The sequence below is a fragment of the Lontra canadensis genome, unplaced genomic scaffold (assembly GCF_010015895.1).
Source record: "Lontra canadensis isolate GAN:19392208 unplaced genomic scaffold, GSC_riverotter_1.0 scaffold54, whole genome shotgun sequence".
NCBI classification, from domain to species: Eukaryota; Metazoa; Chordata; class Mammalia; order Carnivora; family Mustelidae; genus Lontra; species Lontra canadensis.
Window position 1 is genome coordinate 8,442,826 of NW_022631048.1, and position 19,066 is coordinate 8,461,891.

The window sequence follows — 19,066 nt, forward strand, 5'->3', positions numbered from 1 at the left end:
CCCTCTGTTTTTTTGGAATTATTTCTGTGTTTGTAACATTCCATCTCCCCACCAATTACTTTGTTTCATTATTCATTAGTTTTACTATTCTTTTCCTAATTAAACTACATTTTTGATGTGTTACAGCCCATTATAAAGGAGCACATTTAGTACCAGGAAGTAGTGAACCCAGGATGTGAGAATCAACTTTCCCCTTTTGAGTGATTGTTTTCATGTTTTGTTGTCATTTATATGTTATTTCCTTCAAGAGCTGTTACTGTTTCACATAGTCAATGTTCTTCTAAATTAACCCACCTGTTCATTCTGTTACTCTTAGCTCTTCCCCACGTTTGCAGACTTACGTTAGCAGTTATTTTGTTCCATCTGTATAATCGCCATTAATATTTCTCTGCATATGCAACTTTAATAACACATTTATCAGTTGTTTTTCTAAAAATATCTCCATTTTCACTCTTCTCTGGAAGACTGTGTTTCACTTTGTACGCAGTTTTCGGTTAGCAGTTATTTGCTGTTAGCACATAAAGGCATAATTCTATTCTGTCTACCACAGATTCTGTTGAGAAGTCAATTTCTAATGTTATGGTTGCAACTTTTTCCCCCCTGGCAGATTTGTAATTTTACCTTTGATTTAATTATCTGTTTTCTTTATCTGGACACATAATTATATTTATGTTAGAACACATTTCTTTATACTACATACATTATGCAATACTTTATGTATCTTCGTCCTTTTTCTTTTTTCTTCTGCTTTAGTCTGAACATCTGTTAAACTATGTTTCAGATCATAAAATCTTTCTTCTGAGATGTTTTCTTTGAAACTCATCAATTGAGTTCATTATTTCAGTTAGCATATGTTTTATTTTGTTGCTTTAGACTTTTCATTGTATTTTTTATTAATATCAGTTCTCTAGGGAGTTTTTTTGTTGTTGTTGTACACTTTTTTTACCATCTTAATCAAAATTACTTTAAATTCTGATAAATTCAATATTTGGATTTCTCTTTTTTTAATTTTATTTCTTTTATTATTTTTTTAAGATTTTATTTTTAAGATTTTACTTTAAGATTTAAGGCAGAGAGAGAGAGGAGGAAACAGACTCTCTGCTGAGCAGAGGGCCCAATGCAGGGCTCGATCCCAGGACCCTGAGATCATGACCTGAGCCAAAGATAGACTCTTAACCAACTGAGCCACCCAGATGCCCCAATATTTGGATTCTTTAAGGGTCTGTTATTTTTCTTTTTTTTTTTTTTTTAATTTTATCTTTCACTATGTATGCCTACCAGTTCTTTTCTGAGCAATAGAAGCTCTGGGTGATGGTTATTTCCCTCAAATATGATTAGGCTTCTACTGCTTGTAGGTAGTTGCAGGTAGTTCCTACCTGAAATCATGTGAATTCAGTCAGTGATTGAGCTAATCTGAAGTTGAATTCCATCTTTATGAGAGTGGACTGACATTTAGCTTTTACCTATTTCCACGATAAGTTCCCTCAAGAGTAGAAATGTGTAGCTAGAGATTTGACCAGGTCTGTCCTCCCTGTTTGCTTTTGGATTTCAGTTTTGTGTTTCCCAAGAGACCAGTGAATTCCTTTTGTCTCTATCTTAGACACTGCTTTCCGATAGCTGTCACAGTCTACCACCTCAGTCTGTAGACACCTGCAGGGACGGGTGGTAAGGGGACCTGGGCTCACCTCAGGGCGTTCTCTTTCTCTCCTGGATCTTGGCCACCTCACAGTAATTCTATTAGTAGAATTCAGATACTTTCATGCAGATTTCTTATGTATTTTTTTTGTTGTTTTAATTTTTGTGGTAGTTTTCAGAGGGAAGTTTGGATTGATATGTTATTGCTTTAGATGTGGAAACAGATATCATACAATTTTAAACAGCATTCACCTCACCGGAAGAGATTGTATGTGGACGAAAATTGAGCCATATTTTAGGGTTATTTAATTATCTTCTGAGCACCATAATTATTTTGCATTAAATTTGTGAGCGTGTTAAAAAAAAAAAAACGGTGTTATTTGGCTAAAAGTAAACAGTTAAAATGACAGCCAAATGACTTTGACTTCTGGAAAGTGGAAACCTCCCAAGAAAATATTACTTTCTACCCAAACAATGAAAGCAGGGATGATAGTCTACAAAAACGTAATGTTTTCAATTTAGCAGAGAGCTGAAGATTATTTGAAGAACTGAAAGCCTAATGGTGACAAGCCCTTCCAAGGAGAGATAGTACTCAAAACGGTTTAACCCTAGGAATAATAGCAAGAGATGTCACCATTATGGCATCCCTCATTTTGGTCCTCTTTTTAACACCTGAAATGTGGCATCCACACATGGACTATGAGAGGTGTGGGAACCAGCACCATATGCCAAGGAACATGGGAGAAGACTCCCCCACCTGTGCATTGGGTAATAGGACAGACCTCAGTACAAGCTGCATATCTGGCAGTAGACCCTGAACCAGCTTCAGTGCCTCGTAACCATGGCCAGGAGCACCTGGAGAACACAGACATGGAAGACACCCTCAGACCAGAGAGACTTTATAGAAGTTCAGGTTTCAAGAGAAGTCTCAACACTGCATTGAGTTTGGGCTCATGGAATTTTCCAGCATCACCCCATTTTCCAAGGCAGCACAGCTTAGAGCTAGCAAAAGATAATGATCACTCCTGCAGGAACAGGGAGAGCAGTGGGAGAATGCCCAGCTTACCCAGGAAGCTGTTAACATTCCTAAAGAAACCCATGACGTTGGTCTTGGCAACAACTTTTTAGCTATGACAGCAAAAGCACAAGTGAAGTGTAAAATTGTCTCTGTTGTACCTCATTTATTGGTGCTATTGGAAATAATGTAGTTGATTTTTTCCAAGTACCACTTGCTCATTGCTGATATATAGCATATGATGGCTTTTTTATATCAAGGTTGTAACCTGTGACCTTACTAAACTTATTAATGCTTAGAAACTTTTGTACATACTTTGGGGTTTTCCACAGTAAATAGTCATGTCTGACTGTGAACGAAAATACTTTTCTCTTCCTTTAAGGCCATGTTGGTTCTACTGATGAGACAGTTGTACGAAATCTTGATGTCTGTCTCTAGTGTCTCCATGTCATTCTTTCATAGAGCTTCCATTTTTCTGCAGAAACAAGCTGTTTGATCTTTCATGTTGTCAACATTTTCCATTTGAGCAATTAACATATTATCCAGAGTTCAAGTTCCCCGTCGGATGCTTTCCACATTCCCCCTCAGTCTGGTTGTGATAATTGTTTCATTTCTCTGGGTTGTGCTATTTATTGCCTATTTGTATACTTCACAATTTTTTGTTGAAAGCCAGACACAGTGTACAGTACTCAGGTAAATAATTACACTCCGGGATGAGCACACATTTCCGTCTGTTACGGCTTTGCTGTGTGGGTTTGTGTTCATCTACTTAGGCGATGGGCTGTGTTTAAAATTTGTTATTGTTGTGGTTATTCTCAGAACACAGAGGCTTGAAATATCTCTAGAGATGACAGTTGTTGGTCTGGGTGAACTTTCTAGAAGAGTTCCCTCAGGTGTTCTCTAAGCCGGACTTTGGGTCCTCCCCAGAGAAAACTCATTTCTGGTTGGTCTCCCAGGTGTGTTGTCAGTGCTTGCCAGTGTGGTTGTATGGGTGGAAAAGGAAGAATTCCCTCATGTTCTGATTAAGCCTGAGGAGTAGGCAGGCCCCGTCAGCCAGGTCCCCACGTCTGCATTTCATGAGTGTCTTTATTTCTCTTCTGGATGTAATGTTGGGCTGAGTGTCTCTTCTTATCCCTGAACCAGGGGTAGAGCTTGTTTTTTCCTTCCCTTCATTCTCTTTTATATATGGATTTTTACTCTGTTCTCAGGCAAGTTCTCACTCTGTGTTGTACTTCCTCCTTCAGATTAAGGATTATGCTCCATCGAGGGAAACAGGAAGACTGAGTCCAGCCAGAATGTTCCCAAGGCTTCCCTCACCCATTCCCAGCAGCTCAGGGACAGCTTTCCCAGGATTCCGTTATCCCCCCCCAGGAGTCCTCGATGGGAAAAAGCCAACCAGAGGGTGCAAATGCTTCAAGTCTGAAGCCAACAGCATCATCTCACTCCCACGGTGGCCACACTACACATTCAGCAATTGGTGGAAAATGTCTACCTGCATCTTCCCAGCAACTATGGCAGGTGATGATGTCTGCCCGGGTAAGCAAATGCCCAGGGCCTGTTTCTTTCTCCAGAATGTTCTCTAAATTTCAGGTTAGCTGTTTGCTCTGACATCCATTTTTGGTAAGTCCAAGAAAAGCTTACAGTTTGCCGTTTGTCCAGCTTTTTCCTTGTTGTGAGGATGCAAGTGACAAAGATTCTGTCCTTGACCAAAACGTGGCCAGGCTCCTCTGATCTGTCTTCTCAAACAGGCTTCAATCTTAGCCTGTACAGATGTGAACAAACACGGACATCATTTCTAATAGCTTGAGGCCACATTTGTAATAATGCTAACCCTCCACAGAGTGGTCCTTTGAGAAAACTCAAGACTGCCAGAAGGATTAATTGTGTGTCCCCGCCAACACCTGAAGATGTGGCCCTGGTTTCCAGTCTCCTAGTCTGGGAGTGTAGGAGCTTGACTTCAGTAGGCTCAAGTCAGCAAACTCAGCTGGTATCACGTGGACCAACCTTCTGTAATTTTTCACTTCCCCGAATCTCTGCGCTCCAGCTATCCCCCTCCTCACTCCTTCCTTCTCCTTTGCAAATCCCCAGTCACCTCTGCATAAATCAAAATGGAGTTTAGTTTCACACTGTGCCCTTTTCTAATGCCATAGTTGTTTCCGATTAAACCCTGCCCTTATCACTTTAGCTAGCGGCTGGCCCTGTTTATCTCTGGCAGGAACAACATTCCTTCCAGCTTTCTTGATCTCTGAGCCAAAAGTGGAAGTCTATATTATAACATGGGTTTATGTGGGCTTAAATACAATGCTTTCTTCTTTGTAAGTTCCTCCTAGATTCCAACACAAATATCCCTCACTATCCACTCCATAATCTTAGCAGAGGACTTTCATTAAATTGACTTTGTCAACAGTACAGCCCTGAGATATGGAAGGTCTAATTTCTGAGAGTATCTAACTGACCCACCCAATAATAAGCAAGTGTAAATGAGCCTAAAGCTTTGAATTACTTTATCTCAATCCACACTGCCAGTCTCCCTAATAACCCTCGTAGTGGAAGCCGAAAGCCATCCCTATACCTCTGTAATATCTTTTCATTTCCTAACTAATACAGAAAAGTGAAGCTCTATACTCCTTGAACATAAAAGAAAATGACTTTTATTTTATTTCCGAGATCCGTCAAATGTAGCTTTCCAATTGAATGCAGAAGAGTTATATCTCTCTGCATATTTACCGAGAGCCTAAATCTTAGACTTGTATTTCTCACATTCGAGTGGCTCTCAAAAGTGCAGTGGTTGATGAAGTAAAATGCTACATTCAGTGACTTGCAAATATAAAGCAAAATGCTTTTTGGGAAATCAACTGAAATGCTTTCATTACTGACATGATCACTCTTATGTTGAAAATACAAAGTTAATAAAAGCACAGTGGAGGGTGGTCTGCCATGCCCTTTGTTTTATTTTATCCGAGTAGAGCCTGGCTGTGGCAGTTACAGTAAAGTATGGTGCTGTTTCCATTATAAATTCCAATTTACATGAGTTTATAACGTAGCTCTGAGAGATCAAGATGGGCTCCAATTTCCAAAGAAGCATCAGCCCAGAAGCAACATTTTAAATGGCTTGTCTCTGCTATAGAATTCAAAGGAGGAGAAAAATGAAATAGAAGTTTTCTTGACTGCATGCCTTTTATTTTTTTGTAAAATATATACCTATAACTGAAAATATGTGCTGCTATATTGAATGCAGAATTGCAAGTCATTTCTGTGTATTGTGTGCTGCAGGGCCCTTGAATATGATGTTAAAATAATAGCTTATACAATAATAAAACTTAGAATCCTCTAAAAAACATCAGTACTAAAAATCTTACTTTCCTCTAAATTCAATAACATAAAGGCTCATGAAACATTAGGATAAGGTGACATAAATAGTATATTGTAATTTCTTGAAATCTATGTATAACTATTGAAGAAAAATAATGTGAATACCTTCTTAGAACAAAATAATAAGCTTGAACAAAGATTGCTTAATTTCAAGAGCAAAACTACTGTTACTCAAAAGGAACCACACTTATCTGTATTTGTGGTATCCTTCCTACAATTGGAATTAAAGGGTGTTGAAGAGGAACAGATAAGCCAACTCTGATCATTTCGGCACTTGCTCAACATTATGATGAAATCTAAGAAAGAAAATGAAGTCAATCAAATCTATTCCTTATTTAAAATCCAAATTATTTGAAGACGTTTTATTTATTTTAGAGAAAGAGAGAGAGATCAGTGGGAAGGGACAGAGGCAGAGGGAGAGAGAAATTCTCCAGCAGACTCTGCACTGAGTGTGGAGCCCAAAGTGGGGTTTGATCTCACAACTCTGAGATCATAACCTGAGGAGAAATCAAGAGTCAGAGACTTTAACTAAACCACCCCAGCACCCTTAAACCCCAGCATTGATAAAAATACTGGCTACTGTGAGCTCATAACGGTTCTTTTAGGAATTTATTTAGGAATGGATTTGTTACACGAAATCACTTAAAATATTGTAAGCTTTTAATAATTATTATTAGTGTCATTTATTAGAGACCAACACCTGTAGGTCTGCCAACCCTTGTCTGCTTTTCAAAAATGTATGTTGACCAGATGGCTGAGCAAAACAACATCCTTCAGCTGTTTTGGCTGTCAGCTTACTCATATTACAAAAAAATCTCTTACAAGCTGTTGTACACTAATTTTTATGGAAGCATATTTCTTAGTTCCTTTTTCTTGGTTATTTGTTCAGACACCTAGAGAACACTTTGCAAGAATCATATTATTAAGTTTTAGCCTTGATTGAAATATATAATTTTTAACCCCAGAAAAATTGATTCTTCATTGTGGAATTCAGAAGCACGTAGTGTGCGTGGGTTAATTTCTGTTTAATGCTAGTAGAAAAATAGATTTTAGAAAACTAGAACTCTAAATCGAGGTGGTCTTTTCCTAGAAAACAAATATATGTATATATAATTCAGTTATTAAAAGATATAGAAAAGAGAATAAAAAATAAGCATCCTTTCCAGGACATGAACAAATTTAGAGTTCTGTACCTATCCACAGGGGCTAGTCATTGTTATGCCAACAAATACATGAATAACCACTGATTCTGTGTATTTGAGTAACTGACCATCATCATGAATATGGCCAAGTAAATTTTAATCATTCAGTCTACATAATCAAAAACTAGGTCTATTCTAAATTTAGAAAAGATAATTTTACCCCTTGGAATTATTTTCTGTTCCTAATATGGATAACATTTTTAAAACATCAAGTAACAATATTACTGCCAAGAGAGTAGCCACCTACAATATTTTTTAATGTTTTGTAAAATGAAAGCAAGAACATTGCTTTTCCCTACAGCAAAACACTGAAAGGAAAAAAGAAAAATCCTAATGAATGTTTGTAAAACACTTTGGCTATTGTAAGGGGTGTGACAAATTATTCTCCCACACCACACACGATGAGAAACCAGGGTAAGTGAGCCGCAACCAGACAGTCGGGAACCCCGGGGTGTTATTTCATGCTCTGAAAAATGTCATTTCTAACCATTTCTAGAAGAGTGGGTTTCCATCCGCGTTAAGGGTCTTAGGTTCCCAGAGGGCATTTTACGCACCATCCTTCACTGACTGTCTGGAGGATGAGACCCTCTCACGTGAGAAGGGCTCCTCCATTTGATCAAATGCCCTCTTGGCTCTTCTTACGTGAGCTGAGAAGACAAATTCAGGTAAGCCTGGGGCTCGTCTTGCCCTTGGTTGAGCAATGAGCTGGCCCAGCAGATCTGAAGGAACTCAAAATAAGAGGAAGGTACAGGCTACTGGGCTTCAGAGGCCCCGTCCTGGACCCATACAGTTCCTAAGTTACATAGTCAATAAGATGTCCCAGTCCGCTCACCCAATAATCAGGTAGAACATAGATAGGGTGCGACCCTTTCAGGGGAATGTTGGCCAATGTGCATACACCATCTCCCTGATCTAAAATCTGGGATGTTGAGATATCAGAGGACTACAGACACTTTATTACTTCTCTACTTGTTGGTTTTCCCTCACTTCTATCTGTACCACATGGGGTGTGTTCCTGCCCCATTGATAAGACCCTGAACCCAGCTAACAGAACTAACTTGCATGTGTCTATATGCACAATACACACATGTATTCAATGTATGGAATGCTCGTTTTTACATGTCTCTAAAGAGTTCTTTCTGTCACTTTGTATTATGTTCTAAAGAACAGAACCTGAGTAAGTGAACAACTTTATCTATATGTACTTACAGCCAAGATACCTAGGCAGGTGATCAGCTAAGAAAGCCTTCATAGTCATCACTATCTTTATTCCCTGGGACAGTGAGTGACCCTCTTGTAGCAAAACTCTCTGTGTGGTTAGGGACAATGACTTCACTGTTGGAATTCCAGTTTCTTTATTTGAAATTTGAATTTGATGATTCTATTTTTTACAGATTTTATTTATTTATTTGACAGAGAAAGAGAGAGAGATCATAGGTAAGCAGAGAGGCAGGCAGAGAAAAGGGGAAGCAGGCTCCCTGCTAAGCAGAGAGCCTGATGCAGGGCTCGATCCCAGGACCCTGAGATCATGACCTGAGCCAAAGGCAGAGGCTTAACCTACTGAGCCACCCCGGCCCCCTGAATTTAATGATTCTTATTTCATGTTTGGTTCCTTAGGAATGATAGATAAATCGATAATAGATAAAAATCTGTCTTTTAAATGAGCTGATGCAGTGCCTGGCATAGAGCAATGACTTCATGACTGTTAGTTAGTTCCATTCACCTCTTTTTTGGGGGGAGGGGTATTCCTTAGCATTTAATATCTCTTAAAAGCTGTCAAGGGATTTCTGGGGCTTTGAGGTTAAGGATAGGTTAAATGTTTCCTATCCTTAATGAAAAAATTTGTTTTGTTGTTGTTGTTGTTATTTTTATCTACTTACAGACACATTCCTCCCAACTGGTATCAAAAGCACCAGTAATTCTGAGATCTGGCAAGAGTTTGCACAATTTAAATCTGTAACATATCGTTAAAAGAAATGTGAGAGCCTCCAGTTGGGATTTGGTCTCATTTTTCACTGATGTCCAAACATATGCCTCTGAAACCCAACGGTAATCCACCTCCATCAATCTTCGCAGCTTTAGAAGCTTCAGTCTTTGCCATGGTTTTTGTTTGCATTTAGCTGAGGACCACATTATACCGGTGTTTAAGGCCTCGTTTTTAATCATTTCTGCCAGACTACCCAAGTGCTCTTAGGACTTTATTTCTCAATGTCAAAATGTCACAGGGTCCCCAGAAGGCATAATAATATCCATCAACCATCAAAGGAGCACTTTCCTCGTTTGGACCTAACTTTCCAACTTGTGTAACCCGACATGAGTCTCCCAGAACTTCATGATGAATGCTTTTGGTGGGGATGGCCCTTAAAAGCATTGATTTAAAAAGTTGCAGATAAACCCAAAGGGAGTTCTTACTCTATTTATGTGGCAGATTTCAGTGTCAGGAAACACTAGACTATGAGATAGGACACAGAGTGCTTGAGTAACTGCAGAACAGTAGTTCACAGTGTGAACCTTCCATTTCTAGATTTATAAAAGGAATGCATGTGTGCCTTCCATGTGACTAACCAGGTGAGGAACTTACCATGCCTCAAACATGCACTTGTCCACTCTCCCTACTTGGTCTCCTTACATCTCCTTTTTCCAGCAATGTAAAGACCTGCAGCCGGGGGTCATGCTTGCCTGTTGGAAGTACTTGGACCTGCACAATATTATGGCACATGAATGGCTTTACTGGGAACTTGCTTCTTCTACAGTTTTCTATGGGCTCCAAAATCCTGCACTCTCTCACTTTTGGTGATAATGCATTTACCTTTTCTACCTGGCTCTGGAAAGGCACACATCTCTTTTATATGTGTTACCAGAATGATCACTACAAAGACATGAAAACAGCTTGTTTTCTACCAAAGAAAGCTAATTTTTAAAAAAGATTTTATTTTTATTATTTATTTGACAGACACAGATCACAAGTAGGCAGAGAGGCAGGCAGAGAGAGAGGAGGAAGCAGGCTCCCTGCTGAGCAGAGACTCCAATGCAGGACTCGATCCCAGGACCCTGAGCCAAAGGCAGAGGCTTTAACCCACTGAGCCACCCAGGAGCCCTAGAAAACTAATTTTATTTTGCTTTGCATTTTCTTCTTAGTATTTGGGAAAAGCATTCTGAGCCTGAGATTGCTAACAAAAGCATGGTTTACTCTTCTGAGACACTTTATCTACCCACATGCCTATCTAGCTATCCATCTATCCATACAGAGAGAGAAAGTGCATGCACAAATGTGCAAAATTAGGTATAGGTACAAAGGTAAGTAATGTATATGCACATTAATACTGAGTTCTACATTTGCAAAGATATAAATAATATTGGAAATTCCAAATACTCTGTGCTGTTTAGTGATTATTTTAAGAATACATTTCCAGAATTTCCATCATATTTTTAATGTTTTATCTTGCATTTCATAATTTATTGGAAACAAGAGTAATTAATTCTAAATGTTTTTTGCATTTACCTTGTGCGACGTTTTATGTCTTTGAAAACGTACACTACTTATATAAAAACTACACTTTTTATCTCAATATCAGTGACTTAGTTTTTCTTTTTTTTTTAAGATTTTGTTTATTTATTTGACAGAGAGATAGAGAGCACAAGTAAGCAGAACGGCAGGCTGAGGGAGAGAGAGAAGAAGGATCCCCGCTGAGTGGGGAACCGGATGCAGGACTCAATCCCAGGACCCTGAGCCAAAGGCAGCTGCTTAACCCACTGAGCCACCCAGGTGCCCCTGATTTAATTTTTCTATTTCAACTTCTTTATGTGACATTCTTAAAGAAAATGTGACTATTTAACTACTTAAATAATTGCTAAAGATAAAACTGTTCCTGAGACTAGCATATTATCTGACTGTCGGCATGTGTAAGCAGTGTTCTTCAGGGTTTGGCTCCATCTCTAGATGTTTGGAAACTTTGAGTTGGGTTTACAAAGGCAGGTGATGAGCAGGGTGGCCACCAGGTGTTGTGTGCCCAGAACAGTGCAGCTTTATGCCCATTGTTCCAGCATAACCATGAACCAGGATTTATTTCTCTCTTCAATGTCTGGACCATAAATTCCACATTTATGTAGTTACTGGTGTTGATTTATCATGTCAGTCAGTGTGTGTCACTAAAGGAGTAAATAAAGACTTGCTGAAATCCATCTGGAAAGCAACCAAATTTTGTGTGGGTCTTACAGATTATATATTTTTATATAGTTTAGGTGACTAATTTATTTTTAAAGTTTATTTCCATATTCTCGTTATAGATTTAAAATAGTCACTCTTCGATCCCGCCGATGAGGAATAGATCCCTTGTGACCATGGAAAAGGGGTAATACAAGAAGGAATGCATATGTTTCACAGAAGTGGAGCTATTCCAAAGTTTAAATGAACAAAATAGGCATGTATGGGACCATACTCGGGAAGGCCCCGTGTTAAACATTACAAGGGTTGCAAAAATGAATGAGATGTAGTTGTTATATAGGGTGCTGTCATCATGATGGGGACAGCAATGGAAAGCAGATATTCATCCTTACCTTTACAAGATACTTAGGATTTCTTTGTTCTCCTATACTTTTATCCTCATGGAAAAAATATTTCTGTCACAGGTCACAGACTAGTGAGGCTTTGTACTTGGTGTCTAAACTGCTCTTGGGGAGCCTGGGTGGCTCAGTGGGTTGAACATCTGCCTTCAGCTCAGGTCCTGATTTCAGGGTCCTGGGATTGAGTCCTGCATCAGGTTCTCTGTTCAGCGGGGAGCCTGCTTCTCCCTCTCCCACTCCCCCTGCTTGTGTTCCCTCTCTCTGTCAAATAAATAAATAAAATCTTTAAAAAAAATAAAGATTCCTCTTAAAAGGGACCTTTATGCATGTCATCTGTGAAATGCATAATGATATCCTGAGCTATTTACATGAACACAAGTCACCCGTACAGGTGAGGCAGGGATGAATGGATCCTGAAGGTCTAGGATTTGGTGATTCAAGATTCATTTCAAATCTCTTCCCCCGAGATGGCATTTCCAGAAGTAAACATAGTTTGCAGAGTTATGAAGTTGGAAAAAATTCAGGTACATTTAGGGGGATTGTAATAAATATCACCTGATCAGAGTTTAAAGGTCCTTTTGGAAAAAGAGGAATGTGAAGATGGGAAGGTAACTTGAGGGCACATTAAGAAACCTTAAATTCCATGTTATGCCCAAAGGGGCATGTGCACCTGAATGTTTATAGCATTAATGTCCACAATGGCCAAATGATGGAAAGAACCTAGATGTCCATCAACAGATGAGTGGGTAAAGAAGATGTGGTATATATACACAATGGAATACTATGCAGCCATCAAAAGAAATGGAGTCTTGCCATTTGCAATGATGGATGGAACTACATGGTATTATGCTGAGTGAAATAAGTCAATCAGAGAAAGACATTCATCATATGGTCTCTCTGATATGAGGAATTTGAAAGGCAGGGTGGGGACTTTGAGGGGTAGGGAAGGAAAAAATGGGAAAAGATGGGATCAGGAGGGAGACAAACCATAAGGGACTCTTAATTCACAAGTGAACTGAGGGTTGCTGGGGGGTAGGGATAGGGTGGTTGGGTTGTGGACATTGAGAAGGGTATGTCTATGGTGAGTGCTGTGAATTGTGTAAGCCTGATGATTCACAGACCTTTACCCCTGGGGCAAATAATACATTATATGTCAATAAAAACAATGCTAAATTAATTAATTAATTAATTAATTCTGGGTTATGGGGGGATATGACTTAATTTTGAGCAGCAGAGTGATATTACTACATAATAATAGCTACACATAATGAGCAGGGCTTGAGAGTGAAAATTTTCAAGAGCTTTATTTCATTTAATGGGTAAATTAAAATTAAAGTTATGCTTTGGTTGCTTATAACAGTAATAAAGAATAAAATATGATTAAAGAACTGTATAAACTAGGTCTAGACAGTGAAAAGGAATGTTTTGCTGCAAGGTTACTATATTGCAAAACTCAAAAGAAATTACCATTTATATTGCGGTCTATTTAGAGAATGAAATGTTCAGTGGAAGAACAAGAGATATACCATGGACTCTGAGGTTGAACAATGAGGTTGAACAAAGGCCTCAGAGAGAACTAAAATCCGGACCTCCAATTCTACTTCTTCTTCTCTTCATATGCTGGTTTACTTCTGAATTTTCACTGAAGAAGATTGCTGTATGCATGTGGGACAGAAGACAGCCACCAACTCTTCCTGTGTTTTGCATCTTATGGCTTCAATCCCAGGATATGGAACAAATGTACTCTCTTGGTTTACTTCCCATACTCCCAAAATGTATATGCAGGATCACATGGTACTAACATGACACGGACACTCTGAAGACACTATTTGTGTGCAAAAAGAGTAAGAGAAAAGACTATTTCTTTCATGAAAAGACTATACACTGATAAATAGATATTCACTGCAAACATTCATGGGTATATAATAATGTGTTTGTGTTTTTGATTAAGTCAACAAAATTTTACTGAGTGCCTATTATATGTCACATACAATGGAGGACAATGGAATATCATAGTAAATAAGGTTGGGTCCTGCAGTCAAGGAAGGCAAGTATAGAGCGTATTTTTAAAATCACACTGCATTAATTCTGTACTTAACTCCTAGGATATGGGAGGTAATAAAATGAATTTGTATATGTAATTCACTCAAAATGCCTGGCATATAATAAGTACAACTCATATCTAAGTATTCATATCAGAAAAATCAAACATTCCATACTGGGCTGCTGAATCTCATATGGCTTTGGATGCTACTACTAGTGTCATCGCTTCTAGTCAGGATCCTTTGAGAAGCCAGGGGAAAATATCTTAAATTATTTTAATCAAAACATGACATTGTAGGGACACCAGGGTGGCTCAGTCGGTTGAGTGATTGTGGCTCAGGTTATGATCTCAGGGTCATGGGATCAAGCTCTGTGGAGGGCTCCACACTCAGCAAGGAGTCTGCTTGTTCCTCTCCCTCTTCTTCTCTCCTCTCTCTCTCTTTCTCATAAACAAATAAATAAACAAAAATCTTTTATAAAGGTGACATTATGAGTTCATTTAACCATCTGTGAGGAGGTCAAGTGCATTGGTAGAAATTTTTACTTAAAATGAACAGAAATGAACTTTAGAAAACTTAAGCAGTATGGAGGCTTATTGGAAAGATAGAAGTGTCCTCATAACTGAGGGGAAGCTGAATAATTGGGTCTGGAAGAGGCAGAACCAGAACAGAATGAGGACTCCATGAAGCTGGAACTAATGGACAGGATCTCGAGGTCAGAGCAATCAGATCTAGTGAGCTGTGATACTCTGGGTCCTCCCCCTCACTCAGCATCCAGTGCAAAATTCTGAAAGCAACTCTTGCTTCAACCACAGTTGGGTCATGTTCCTCCCCACTGGCCAGGGCCCCTACTCTGAAAACTCTACCAAGAATATGTTGAGAGGCAAAGGCAAAAGTAGGTAACTTTATACTTACTAGAAAAAGGAGAAGGTTTGGGGACAGAAAATCAGAAATATCTAGTGTATAACATGGGGATTCCATGGTGTCTGACATTTTTACAAGTTTTGTAGAATGGCTAAGAAAACCCACGTTATAACTATGTTTACTATGTCTTTAAAGCAAATTCTAAAGTATACATTTTCTTTAAAATTCCTAAAGCATGATTATTGGTGGTTAAAATTTTCACTTTTTATTTTTAAGGGCAATCCTTATAGAAAAACAAAACAAAAAAATCACTAAATCATAACCTTAATTTCCTTTCTGTGCTATCCAGGTCCCTAAGAACACTAACACACATAATAAATATCTGGATAAATAACTTATATGTGGAATTTAAAACAAAACCATTTTTTACTCAGCACTTTATTCTAAATTTGTATCATTACTGGTAAGACATAGTGATTGTCACTACTCTGGATGCAAACAAATTGTGGGTTTTGTTTGTTTGTTTTACCATCTCTCTAAGCACTGGAATGCCTTTTAATTTTTTTTTAAACAAATTTTATAATGTAAAGAAAAATTTTATCCACTCATCTGTTGAAGGGCATCTTGGCTCTTTCCACAGTTTGGCAATTGTGGCCATTGCTGCTATGAACATTGGGATGCATATGGCCTTCTTTTCACTACGTCTGTATCTTTGGGGTAAATACCCAGTAGTGCAATTGCAGGGTCACAGGGTAGCTCTATTTTTAATTTCTTAAGGAATCTCCACAGTTTTCCAAAGTGGCTGCACAAACTTGCATTCCCACCAACAGTGTAGGAGAGTTCCCTTATCTCCACATCCTCTCCAATGCTTGCTGTTGACTGTCTTGTTGATTTTGGCCATTCTAACTGGTGTAAGGTGGTATCTCAATGTGGTTTTGGTTTGAATCTCCCTGATGGCTAATGATGATGAACATCTTTTCATGTGTCTGTTAGCCATTTGTATGTCTTCTTTGGAGAAGTGTCTGTTCATATCTTCTGCCCATTTTTTTGACATGATTATCTGTTTTTTGGGTGTTGAGTTTGAAGTGCTCTTTAGAGATCTTGGATATCAGCCCTTTGTCTGTAGTGTCATTTGTGAATATTTTCTCACATTCCCTGGGTTGCCTATTTGTTTTGTTGACTGTTTCCTTTGCTGTGCAGAAGCTTTTGATCTTGATGAAGTCCCAAAAGTTCATTTTCACTTTTGTTTCCTTTGCCTTTGGAGACATGTCTTGAAAGACAAGTCTTTCATGTGGCCGATGTCAAAGAGGTTACTGACAATGTTCTCCTCTAGGATTTTTAATAAAGAAGGCCTGGTCCATATATACAATGGAATATTACACCTACATCAGAAAGGATGAATACCCAACTTTCGTATCAACATGGATGGGACTGGAGGAGATTCATTGGAGTGAGGCGGAGAGAGTCAATTTTCATATGGTTTCACTTAACTTGTGGAGCATAAGAAATAACTTGGAGGATATTGGGAGAAGGAAAGGAAAGGTGAATTGGGGAAAATTGGAGGTGGAGACAAACCATGAGAGACCGTGGACTCTGAGAAACAAAATAAGGTTTTTGAAAGGGAGGGGGTGGAAGAATGGGTGAGCCTGGTGGTGGGTATTAAGGAGGGCATGTATAGCACGGAGTACTGGGTGTGTTGCATAAACAATCAATCTTGAAACACTGAAAAAATAAAATTAAATTAAAAAATAACAATAGATTATTCCAGATTTATTTCAAAAATAAAATTTAAAAAATAAAAATGTAAAGAAAATTTTATGTTCCCTTGAAACTTCAAATATAGTCCAGGTCCTGAGGTTGGTCAAATATATATGTTTTCTCTTAATAAGTATTAGCAGACGTTACCTAGTATTCACACATAAAATTTCTTCTGAAAAATGATGTTTTCATGTTTTTTTTTCATTGGAACTCCCATATATATTTGCCATAAAATGTGAACTTCACGTTGGAATAAATGAGAGTCAAGCCACATTAAGCACCCATGTGCTCAGATAAAAAACTAAGTTTGTACTTGGGTAGAGATGAGGTAGACTCCCCAGCCTAGTGAATATGATCCAGTCTGCATAAATCTCTCTGATGCCAGGGATCTGGAGTGAAAATATTGACCCATGATTGTTCATATTCATGTCACAAACAAAGATGTCTCAACACTCAAACTACATGTCCCACTCTTGTTTTTCTTTCTTATATATTCAGTGGAATAACAAACACTCTGTATCTTTTATCACAACAGCAACACAATATCCCAAAACTGTCCAGAACGCCAGGCATGAGTTGAATTTTGATTTAAGATGCCATAATGTCTATGTGTGGTGTGTGTGTGTGTGTGTGTATCATAGATAGATAGATAATGATATATCTTGGATATATATGGAGAATATGTGTGTGTGTGTGTGTGTGTGTGTGTGTGTGTGTATAATCTCCAAGCACTTAAAGTGTTTCTGGGCAAAAAGACTGAGAGTTGGGTTGGACTCATTCACTTGACTCCTGAATGTTTCTCACCTGTCTGCCCACCTATGCTCTATCAGGATTCATATCCCATTTTGACCCTAGTTGCTAGATCCGGAAATAAAGTATGAGAGTCAAAACCACATAGGATTTTTTTAAAGATTTTATTTATTTATTTGTCAGAGAGAGAGAACACAAGCAGGGAGAGTAGCAGGCAGAGGGAGAAGCAGGTTCCCTGCTGAGTAAGGAGTCTGATGTGGTACTGGATCCCAGGACCTTGGGATCATGACCTGAACTGAAGGCAGATGCTTAACCAACTGAGCCACCCGGGTGTCCCCACAGAGGATGTTTTGAATGATACATAATAAACATAAAATTTGATAAAATTTATTGAGAACCTGATAAAAAGACACAACTGTGACTTACCAGGAGATAATAAACAAGTGACCAGAAAGACAGGCTAAAAACATGTGGTGACAAGCCATGTCCTGTGACAAGATCACGGATGGTGGTTTACACTGCTGATGGTTGCACAAGGACTGCCCAGATGGTGAGCTTGAGGCTCTACTTAGCACAGCTGGAGGTGTTGAGGGATTGTGTCACAGAACAGCTGAGTCTTGTTTTCTTTTTCTTTCTTCTTTTTTTTTTTTTTTTGAAAGTGGGAGAGGGAGAGAACGGGAGTGTGTATGTGTTCAGGAGAGAAGCTGGGGAGAAGAGGGGAGGGGCACAGGGAGAGGGAGAGAATCTTCAAGCAGACTCTCCAGTAAGCATAGAGCCCAAGGTGAGACTCCATCTCAAGGCTCTGAGATCATGACCTGAGCTGAAATCAAGAGTTGATGCTTACCTGACTGAGCCACCCAAGTGCCCCAGAAATCTGAGTATTAAGGGTGGTCAGAAATTAACAAGGTGACATGGCTTGGGGAAATGGTTCTGGACAGTGAGAGGGGCATGCATGAGGGTATAAGACAGATTTAAAAAATCACCTGAAAGTAAAAGAAAGATTGGTTTACATGTGATCCGTGCATGAGTCACAAATGTTCATCAGTAATAACACCAGTGAAATCAGTATAAACAAAAATTTAAGAAGATGGAAGAAGAGGACAGACTTGGTGCAAGCAGAGACACGGTAAGATATGAGTGCTGTAAGTGTTGAGATGCTCTCCTCAGGCACTTTATGTCTGAATTTTATGTCTTCCTCTAGCTGCCATATTTATCTCTTTCTCTCTGTATCCAAGCTCCTTGGAAAGAAAATCTTTAGTAACTGTATCAGCTGTAAGAACCCACTGCAAAATTCTTTTATTTTGAGAGAATAAAAATATGTGACAAACATACACTGGAAAGAAGGTGGCACATAGTTACTAAGTAGCTAGATCATTCCCAGCTATTCCTTTGGCTCCATTCCCCTTGTCCTACCAGCTTGGGACCCAGAGTGGAGTGATGTCCACAATATACACGGAAACCTTTAGCCCTGACTTTGGTTGGATCCAGGAATAGGAAATCACAATCAGAAGGGAGGGACAAGAGTGAGATCCAGGTTTCCATTATTCTATTTCTATCCATGATGGATCAGTGTGGGCTGGGTTCTTTGGCCAAAAGTCTGTTTCTGTCAAGAAGGCCTCCAAATACTCCTTTTCCTCTTTCTTTGTCTTTCTGCCTCTCTTCTGGTAACTTCCTTCATTCCAGACGTGGATGGTGGTGATGCCTTAGTTTTAACTATTCCTGGGTGCTACAATCTCTTATGCTTTCCCTACACCCTAATTTCCATTTTATAAATAGTTGCCTTGTTCTTTCATAATCATCCAAATTGAACATGCCATCTGTTATCCTGTCAGGACCCTGACTGGTTTGGTAATCAGTAGTAGGAG